An 11,799-nucleotide genomic window follows, 5' to 3' on the forward strand; every position below is an offset into this window, starting at 1 on the left:
TTTATTAAATATCCTTGGGATTAGGATTTTACTCAAAACTTATTTAAATTTTAATCAAATTGAAAGATCAATTGGCTAATTACATTGCAATTGTAGCCTATTGATTTCAATTTTGACCAAATTCACTAAATAGACTAAATTGAAATAAGATCAGAGACAAATTAAGTATTGATTTAATCCTGAGATTCTTGATTAAATAAAATCAAACAAATATTTTTCAAATAAATTATTTTTAAAAATTAATTATTTTAAAATCAAGGTTTTACCCATTTAAGTTCATTTTCTAGATAATCCCGGATTAAAATTAGATTTTTCATAAAATAGTTATTTAAGTAATAAAATTATATGATTCCATATATATGAATACGAAAATATATAATCATTACTTAAAATAACAAAATGAACTAGTTAAATATTTCAAAAAAATTTATTCGGATAAAATAAATTTTATAATTTTATTTAAAATCAAAGAAACTCAGAATTAATCTTAGTTGTGGAGGACAAAAATTAATTGTCAATAAATGCCCCCTCCCTTTGGGTAGGGTGAATGAAAATAACCCTGGGCAAAGGGAGTTTGACATTCCTAATATTGTTCGACCTAATTTCACATGAGTTTTGTGGAGTTATGGTCGGACCCAACATCGGGTTTCCTACATATATCAGGTTACATGAGAATTTAGGCCACTTGTAGTTTATAACGCTTGATTTTTAAGCATGATTTTCAAAGAATTCACAAGTTATATTGGTTTTTGAATTTTGGTGAAAATGAAAACCTGAGAAATAAGGGTATTGAGAGAGAGGTTGGAATGCACTCAAGTTTTCTACATAGATGTAATGCCCTGGAAATACACCCTGGACACCACACGGTGTTTATGGTCCTGAAAGACCATAAGCTAACCGATAAATTGGTATCTACTATGAGCACTGAATAATAATAACGAAATACACATGTGTGGAATAACTGAATTTACCATAAGGTTTTAAATGTAAAAATAACACAACCAAAAACCCAAAATTCTGAAACATATATGAAAATATTAAAAAATTGACTTAAAAGACCAACAACCAACTGACTGTCTAAAATGTTTGAAAGCCTCTAAAGCTATCTGAAAGAGAGTTGATAGGTCAGGCCCAAACTAACTCCAACTGTCTAACTAAAATAAAATACTTAAATAAATTGAAATAACAACCATGTCCTCGATAGATAAGGACTCATTATTTTAGCTGTTGCTGATGCACTAGAATGTCTATGTAAAGTCGGGAACATAAACGCCCAAACCTATGATATTAAACATCATAGTGAAAGAAATAAGTATGTTATCAGTACTTTAAATATACTGGTATGCTAGATGAGGTTAGGCTAATATGCAGGGGTTCATGTGCATGAATAATAACTGACTGAATGAATAGCATGATGTAACTGAATATAAATGCATGAAAACTATGAAATCTGAGAATGCATGACCAAACATATAATATGATTCTGAAAAAGTCTGTTAACTAAAATACTAACATATTGATAACTGAATAACTGGTAACTGTATGCTATGGTCAAGTAAACCTAAAACTGAACTCTATACAGAATACTAGTATGAGACTGTAAGAGTTATCATCCAATCGACATGCCCCAATATGAGCTAATTGGGGTCCAACCTATGACCCCAGTTGGAAAGGTATCAGTACCGTGCCATGGGTACTAACAATGGCTGTGTGGATCCACTAACCTAATATCCTGAAGGACCAGGGTTTCAAGCCTAAACTAACGAGTGACCCCTGAGAGAAAGTCAAGCCTAAACAGATGGGTGGCACATCATATCCTATGCTGGCTACCTAGTTTTAGAATACAGGGACTGCTAGTAATGACTCTGCCTGACTGACGAGGAAGACGTAATCCCTACATTCGTTCGATACTAAATCCTACTCCCAACTAAACTGACTTGTAATACTTAACTGATCTAATTTTAACTGATTATGTGAACTAACTGAACTAATAATGCTTATAATATATCTAAAACCATTCGGAAGATACTGAGACTAAGTAAACAGCTTAGTTTTCAGGTATTAATAACCGCCAAGACTCGATAGCAAAAACAATAGAACCATAATATAACTTTGAGGACATCATAAGTATTCATTGTTTAAAACCCATTCATCTAGGCACTTCATCAAACACATAGGGGTTATGAGTTAAAGCATGGGAAAACTTAAATCATGTAATAATCACATAATTCAATATTAAAAAAATATGGGTTTAGGATTTAACATATAAATATCACCATTCAAACATATCAAGGGCAATTTAAACCAAAATAATTTGTAAACATTGTACATAATCGAAATTCATGAAATTTCATGGATATAATCCATATTAACACGTAAAAATCATAACTTTGAAATTGAAAATGTGTTCTTTGACTCGATGGGTGAAAAGGACCCATGGATGAATATCTCACATACCTTGAATCTTAAATCTTGAAAGAGAATTAACTTTTCTTGAATGTTCTTGGATTGGGAAGCACAATTTCTTGGTTTTCTTGAAGAAGGGCTTGAAGCTTGTTCTTGGGGAATGATCTTAAAAGGAAACCCTAATTTGATTTTGAGAGAGTATGAGGAGTTTATGTTGTTTAAGTTGATGGAAATAGGGATTTAAAAGGGTGTGAAAATACAAAAAAAAAAAATTAAAACACCATTTAATCACTGAACGGGCCCGTTGAGGTCTGGGTGCCGGATCGTCACTCTGGTAACTAAACATCACTCCAACCATTAATATATGGCCATAATTTGACCTTTCTACCTAAGATTAATGGTCTGGGTTGACGGGCCATCACAGTCTTGATGGTTCATCACCTTAGTCATCGTACCTCGGCAGACAGACACCTCTCTGGTAAAATAGGCATAACTTTTTACCTGATACTAGATTAAGGCAAAATTAGTATAGTTGAAAATATAATTCAATTATATATCTATTGGTAGGTCTTGAGATCAAAAACACTTAGTAATACAAAAGTTATGCTCATTTGGAGTTGACTATAGCAACATATTTTCTAAGAACTCAATCGGTAAGGGATATTTTGATTTTATCTAAAAGCTAGGAGTCATTTGAGGCTTTAATATACATCAAACTCAATCATGAAACAAACAAAGCACTATAATTTATTTTGCATAAGCTTGAAGCATAGTTCAAATATTTGGTCTTGATTTTTGGGGTATTACAATATCTTCCCCTTGGGAACATTCATCTTTGAATGAGGCTGACTTAGCTGGGAGTACTTAAAAATTGAGATTATATACTGAACATGCATGAATGGGGACATGAGAACATAACTAAGTCTGAAACATAATACACGGGCTGAAGTGATATTCATGAATGCATGCAATGCATAGGATGGATTATATAGTTGAAACTGAGAACTAAAGAGAGTCAATCTGAGGAAAATCGTTACCTTAAGATGAATCTGAATTTGCAGAGAAAATATAAGAGTACTTGGTACACTTATCTGGTTCTGTTTACCAAGTGGCTTCCTCAACGAACTGATTTCGACAAAGAACTTTGACCAAGGGATCTTCTTTGTTCCTCAGTCTACAAGTCTGATGATCAAGAATCTCAACTAGAATTTCTTCAAAAGAATGTATATCCTTAACCTCCATATCCTCCAGTGAAACTACTACAGTTGAGTCACTACTACACTTCTTTAACTAGGAAACATGAAACACTAGATGCACAGATGCGAAATCTGCAGGCAACTCAGGCTCATATGCCACCTTTCCAAACTGGCTCAAGCTTTTATAAGGGACAACATATCGGGGACTGAACTTCCGCTTTTTACAAAATCTTTTCACTTTTTTCATGGGAAAGATTTCTTCTCATATCTGTATAAGATTACTATCGGCTTTGGGCTATCTTAAGACTCTTCCTAATTAACTTAACTTTTTGCATTGCACCAAATACTGAATCAGGCCCTAATAGTATAGCCTCACCTACCTCAAACCAACCTATAGGAGATCTATATTTCCTCCTATATAAAGCCTCAAATGGAGCCATCTGAATGCTGGAGTAATAATTTTTATCCTAGGTAAACTCAATTTACGGTAAATAATAATCCCAACTACCCTTGAAATCGAGAACACATGCCCTTAACATATCCTCTAGGGTTTGAATGATTCTTTCTACTTGACTATCTTTTTGAAGATAAAAAGTTGTACTGAGATGAACTTGGGTACCAATACCCTTCTAAAAATCCCTCTAAAAGTGAAAGGTAAACTGAGTACCTCTATCTAAAATTATAGACAAAGGGACTTAGTGAAACCTAACCAATTCTCTAAGATAGAGCTTGGCATAATCCTAGGCCAAATAGGAAGCATGAACTGGCAAGAAATGGGATGATTTGGTTAATCTATCTACAATGACCCATAAGAAATCATGATGACGATGCATATGAGGAAAGACGGTAACAAAATCCATGTTCACCTCTTCCCATTTCCAAGTGGGAATGCTAAACTTCTGTAAGGTGCCACTAGGCCTCTGGTGCTCAACCGTAACCTGCTGACAGTTGAGCCCTTAGCTACAAACTCTATAATATCCCTCTTCATACCACTCCACCAATAAATTTCCCATAAATCATGGTACATCTTAGTGGATCCTGGGTGAATACAGTAACGCGCGCCATGTTCCTCAGTAAGAATCCACTGCCTCAAATCATCAACACATGGAACACAAAGTATACCCTAATGATGCAACACACCATCTCCCCCTAAAGAGAAAACCTCAACTTTTTGGTCTCTTACTAATTCTTTTAGCTTAGCTAAACTGGGATCCCTATCCTACTTCTCCTTTACTTCAGCAAACAATGAAGATTCTGGACTACTCTAAACCCAAACATTACTCTCAACTGAATCAACCAACCAAACACCTAATCTAGCAATCTAATGAACCTCCTAAACTAACTTTTTCTTATTATTCTCAACATGAGCAATATGACCCATTAATAATCTACTAATGGCATCTGCCACTACATTGGCCTTGCCCGAGTGATATAAAATACTTATATCGTAGTGTTTCAATAACTCCAACCATCTTCTATGATATAGATTCAAATCTTTCTACGAAAACACATACTACAAGCTTTTGTGGTCCGTGAACACATCAATATGCACCCTATAGAGATAATGCCACAAAATTTTAAGGCAAACACAACAATAGCTAACTCAAGGTCATGGGCAGGATAATTCTTTTCATGGGGTTTAAGTTAACTAGAAGGTTAGGCTATGACCTTACCTCTCACATCAACACACAACCAAGACCAACTCTAGAAGAATCACAATAAATAACAAATCCCTTTGAACCATCTAGAAATGCAAAACTAAGGCTGAGGTGAGTTGAGTCTTCAACTCTTAAAAACTCTTCTTATAAGAATATAACCACATAAACTTGAATTTCTTCTGAGTCAATCTAGATATGGGGGATGCAATAGATGAAAAACATTTAACAAACCATCCGTAATAGCCAACCAAACCCAAGAAATTCATAATATCTAATGGAGAAATGGGTCTAGGACAGTTTCTTACTATTGTAGTCTTATGAGGGTTAACTCTAATACCTTCATCAGAAATATTATATCCGAGAAAAGATACTGATCTTAGCCAAAACTCACATTTTCTGAATTTAGATAATAATTGATAGGCTCTAAGAGTCCACAATACAATTCTAAGATGGTCTGCATGATCATTTTCACTATAGGAATAGACGAGAATTTCATCAATAAAGACTGTGATGAACATATTCAAGTACTGTTGAATACTTTGTTCATCAAGTCTATGAAAGCTGCTGGGGCATTCTTTAGTCCAAAAGAGATGACTAGGAATTCGAAGTAACCTTATCGAGTTCTAAAAGTTGTTTTTGAAATGTCACATTCTCTGACTCTGAGATATGATAGTCAAATCTAAAGTCTATCTTAGAAAAATAACTGGCACCCTAAAGTTGGTCAAACAAGTTATCATTCTGGGGAGTGGATATTTATTCTTGATGGTGACTTTATTCAACTGACGGTAATCGATACACATTCTAAAGGAACCATCTTTCTTACGCATAAAAAGACTAGAGTGCCCATGGGGAATCACTGGGCCTAATGAATCCCTTATCTAGGATGTTTTTTAACTGTTCTTTCAACTCTTTGAGTTCAGATGAAGCCTTTCTGTATGGTGGAATAGAGATAGGCTGGGTATCTAGAAGAAGGTCTATTCTGAAGTCAATTTCCTTTTCAGAATGAACTCTCGAAAGGTCTTTAGGGAACACATCTGGAAATTCCCTCACTACTGAAATCAACTTAAGATTGGGTATGTCAGAACTAAAGTCTTTGAGTCAAACAAGATGGTAAACACACCCTTTGGATATTATTTTTCTTGCTCTAACATATGAAACAATCTTAACCTTAAGGGATGAAGCACTACCCTTCAATTCAAGGACTGGTTTATTCAAAAATTAAAACCGAATGACTCTATTTTTGCAATCAATTGAGGCATAACATGAGTGAAGAAAATCCATGCTGAGAATGACATCAAAATCAATCATCTCTAACTTTACAAGATCTACTAAAGTGACTTTCTAAGATTTTGTGACCAGACAGTTCTAATATACCTGCCTGGCTACAATAGAGACACTTACTGGAGTGGACACTAAGAAGGGTTTGGTTAAGGTTTTGGGACTGGTACCCAAATTAAAAGCTATATACATATGAATAAAATACCTACAATGTACCCGTAACCATATCAGGAAAACTTTCCTAATCCTGTCGAGATTGAAGTGCAAATATTGGTGCCTTGCTGAGTTGGGTGACTTGCTGGAGCTGATGACAGATGGGACTGGCCTTGTTGGCACAAATCCCTTCCCTTCTAAGAAATAACCCGACACTTTCGGATCCAGTAGCCTAGCTTTCCACACCCAAAACATACATCACTGCCAGCTCTACACTCACCCTGATGGTTTCTACTATATTCTGCATAGAGGATTTGTGCAACCATTATTTACACTACCTTGGGACTTAGATCCTGGCGCCATATCTTGATTGCCAGTTCTGAACTTTGGCACAAGAGTACCAGCTGAAGATGGAGCCGGAGCTAAAGATTTCTGATGAAATTAGGGATAGTTACCACCCTTTAACCACAGCTAAACAATGTTGAAACTATATGTCCTAGCCCTCTTATTCTCTCTTTCTTTCTCCTTAACCTTCTCCACCTTTATCTATTAAGCATGGACCATAAGCCTAGATAAGTCCATCTCCTTAATCAACGTTGTGCTCCTACACTCTTTAACCATACTATCAGATATACCAGACACAAACTTGCTCACCCTAGACCTGTTATCAGCCACAATATGAGGAGTATACCTAGCTAGCTAAGTAAACTTAAGTAAATACTCCTTCACACTAATATTTCCCTTCTTTAAATTAATGAACTCCAACACTTTAGCTTCCCTTAACACCAAAGGAAAGAATCTATATAAAAAGGTTATAGAAAAATCCTCCATTCTATAGGCCCAACATATGCACCTCTATTCCCCTTCCACTACTTATACCAAGTGTAAGCTACATCCTACAACTAGTAAGCATCCAATTCTACACTCTCACTAAAAGTCACACCTCTAATGATTGTTACCTTCTGAACAAGAAACTCCTATGGATTCTCATTAGACTTGGATCCCAAAAACAGAGGAGAATTTATTCGGGTGAAGTCTTAACTCCTAATTGTGGCAGTATTAGCCATTGGGTTGTCTAGGATAGTAGCTAGCCGATTGTTCTGAGCTTCTACAAAGTAAGTCTGAGTAGTGATTACAGCTCTAAACTCGCATGTGAAACTACTCATTCAGGGGATCTTCCTGAATGGGTAGAGGTATGGGTTAGTTCCTATTTCTTCTTTTATTTTCTGTGTAATAGTTATGTTCACTGTAAACAGAAGGAAGATTGTATTATCAATGGAGTTTAATTTGAGCTCATACTCATTCACATGACATGAATACTGAAAGAAGGAGAACTTTTTCTAAAAATATCTTGTATTCTCTTGTCCATAAGTGTGTAACACCCCGAATCTGGTACCCGAAATGCTACATGGTGCTTATGACCCCAAAAGACCATAAGCTAACCCATGACTGATATATGTACTTGTACACTGTATACATCACGTAAAATATGGAAATAGCAGGCTAAATATGCCATAAGGTTCAAAAAATAAATAAAACATCTGATAAAACCATCTCTGAATAATGTGGTATCACAATACCAAAATTAAAGTAAAAATATGAAAATACTAAAGTCTGAATCTAGACCAAAAGCCTTTAACTGACTGAACTGTCTGAATAAAGAGTTGATGGGACATGTCCCCAACTAACTTCAGCGACTAAAAACTAAGCTAAAATAATGAAATAAAAAATCATATTATCCTCGAATAATGAAAACTCACTGCTAAATCTGGCTGCTGAAATCTAGAATGCTACTGATGCTCTGGAGCTCGTACTTCTAAACCTATGTATAAAACTCCATAGCACAAATACGTCAGTATGATTAAATGTACTAGTATACAAAGGGTTCAAATGCATAAACAATGCTAACTGACTGTATAACATGAATGTGAGGGTGCATGCATGAATAAGTAACTGTAACTGAGTTTGTGAGATTACTGACTACTGAGTCTGAATACTGATACCATGAGTTACTGATAACAGATACTGAGCGACTGTGTCTAACAGTCTAGGATCTAATGGAACTAGCTGAGTTTTGTACTATTCTGAGTTGACTGTATCTAACATTCGTTGTAGAACTATCTGAGTTCTATTACCAAGACTGAGACTGAAATATAACTGTAACTGTGGGAAGTAGTCATCTATCCGACATGCCCCAAACAAAGCAATATGACTGAGTTGGGTTCCAATTAGTAACCCCAATTAGAAGGGTGTCAATACCGCACAACTGGTAAGGACAAGTTATGAGAGATCCCTCATATAGCAGGTACTTAAATGAGAATGGTCGGACCCTCATATAGCAGGTTAAGACACCTCATCTACCCTCAAAATAGTAGGTTTGATGTCTCAACCTACGCTGGCTACACAGTTCTGGAAAGGAAGGACTACTTCTAAGAATCACACGCTCTAATAACAGGTGAGTTCCCATTCTTGGGCTCACTCAATGCCAAATTCTTCTCCCATCTGAATCGACACTTAACATGATTAACTGAACTGAACTAGACTGAGTTTCTTGGGTTTTGTGGATGATGGAATACTACTGAGATTTACTGAATTATTGAGCTTTTTTAGATTACTGGGGTTACTGAGTTTTCCTGAGTTACATGACTGACTGAGTTCTATGGTCCATGGCTTGGTTGAGAGTATCTTGAAAAACTGACACTGGCTCTAGGCACACAGCTAAATTTTCAGGTACAAGTACCCCCAGGACTCGATAGTATAAAAATGATAAGACATGACACTTCTTGACACATGACCATAGTAACAATTCATAGCACAATCATTGGGGATTTCCATAAAGTATTTGCATGCCATAAAATTACACATGAATAGGAATTGCATGCTATCATAACGTAATTTCACGAATCCATACTTATGAGCATTCCACTAAATAATTACAAGTCATATATTTATCATGGGAGTCAATTTGAACATGTGGTTCCATCATGAGTTGATCATATAAATTACAAATAGGTCATAAAACACAACTCTCATTCACTTAGTCATTTTAACAAACACATGGAAGGCATAAACTTTTATAGGGCATAACTTGACAACTAATACATGATGGATATATCAAATACTTTAATTTTTAAGGATTTCAATCTATATACTAACTTGATGTCATGATAATTCAATAAAGATTCAATCTTGGAAATTATATCACAACATACACATGCGTACAATGAAACCTACAACATGAAATTCAAAATTTATATTTGAAAAAGGTTTCTTGAGATTCATAGGTGAAAGGAACCCATGAATAAACACTTTACATAACTTAGAACATAAATACTTAAGGGTTCATGAAGAGATTCTTGATTCTTGCCCTTGAATTTTGAAACTAGGATTTCCTTGCTTTTGAGAGAGAATGATGAACTTTGAGGCAAATTGAGTAAAGAATTAGATATTTAGGTCATTTAGGGATTAATTTAGTGTTTGGGGATGACCTGGCTCATGGGAAAATGACCTATTTACCCTTAAATATATGTCCATTTAATGACTGAAAACTGGGCATCGATGCTATAAGCGACGTGATGCATCAATGGCATCGATACGATACCCAATGCGCCGTGCCATGATCACGCCAATCCTTAGTACTTTTGGCTCTGGTAACCTGTAACAATGTTAACCAACGCGATTGGAGATGTGACACGCTAAGATTATGTTGGTCCACTATTTTGGGACTCCAAATGTGGTTTAAATATTTTTCAAAAAATATAAAACTTTTTGGGAAACACTTATTGACCTTTCTGATCATTAATTTCAGCAAAATATAGAACATTTAATAATATTAAGGTTGCAAAATAAGATTGCAAACTTTTAAAGGCTAAAATAAACTAAGTCTGGAAACTTAGCTAGAATTTTGTAAGTATTGAACCTCCTTAACAAGCATAAATGGACTAAATTAAGCTTAGGATTTTGCGGGGTCTTACAATATCTCCCCCTTGAGAACATTCGTCCTAAAATAAGACTGACTGAGATGGGAGAAATGATAAAATGAAGTATATACGGAACATCAACAACTAAAACATGAGTACATAACTGACATTACCGATTTATTGAGATTTATTTTAAGCATGCATATCTGATGTATGATTTCATGACTGAGTTGATACATGAATGTATGACTGGGACTTCTGATATTTAAGTTTCTTATCATGAGAATGCATATTTAATGCATGAATAACTAACTTATGAACACATGATTGAGAGTACTGATAAGCTGATCACGCATATCTGATGCATGAATACATGACTGAACTGACTTAAGAACATGCGACTGAACAAGTAATGGTAAAGATACCAAGTTTGTATTGAATACTGAGCATAGAACTGAATGTCAAGTTTGTAACTAAAATTTGAACATGAAACTGAATAAGCTTAAGGAAAGTTATTACCTTGGGCTGAGCCTAAATTTGTGAAGAAGGGGTAAGGATACTTTGTTCACATATCTGCTTTTGTTTCCCAAGTAGCTCTCTCAATAGACTGATTTTGTCAAAGAACTTAGAATAGAGGGACCTCTTGTTCCTCAGTCTGGGAGTCTGATAGTCAAGGATTTTGACTAGAATCTATTCGAAAGAGACATTGTTCTAAATGTCTATGCCCTCTATAGGGCCTAAAACCATTGGGTCACCTATGTACTTTCTTAAGCAAGGAGACATGGAATATTGGATGAACTGAGGAAAGATCTGAAGGCAATTCGAGCTCATATGCTACTTTGCCGAAGTGACTGAGAATTTTAAAGGGACCGATACATCGGGGACTGAGCTTTCTCTTTTTGTCGAATCTTTTCACCCCCTTCATAGGAGAGGTCTTTAAATAAACATAATCATCGATATCGAACTTGAGATCCTTTTTGAACATGCATGAATGGAAACATGAGAACATGACTGAGTCTGTAACATGTGTCATGGACTAAGCATCGTAAGCTGAATTGATCCATTGAATACATGGCTTATGATCGAGATTAGAGCTAGAGGGTCAACCTATGGGTACCCACTACTCCAAACTAGATTCATTATGTGAAGAGGAAAATATAGTGTCTAGGTCATGAAAGTTTGGGAGTT

The sequence above is a fragment of the Capsicum annuum genome, chromosome 5, assembly GCF_002878395.1.
Source record: "Capsicum annuum cultivar UCD-10X-F1 chromosome 5, UCD10Xv1.1, whole genome shotgun sequence".
NCBI classification, from domain to species: Eukaryota; Viridiplantae; Streptophyta; class Magnoliopsida; order Solanales; family Solanaceae; genus Capsicum; species Capsicum annuum.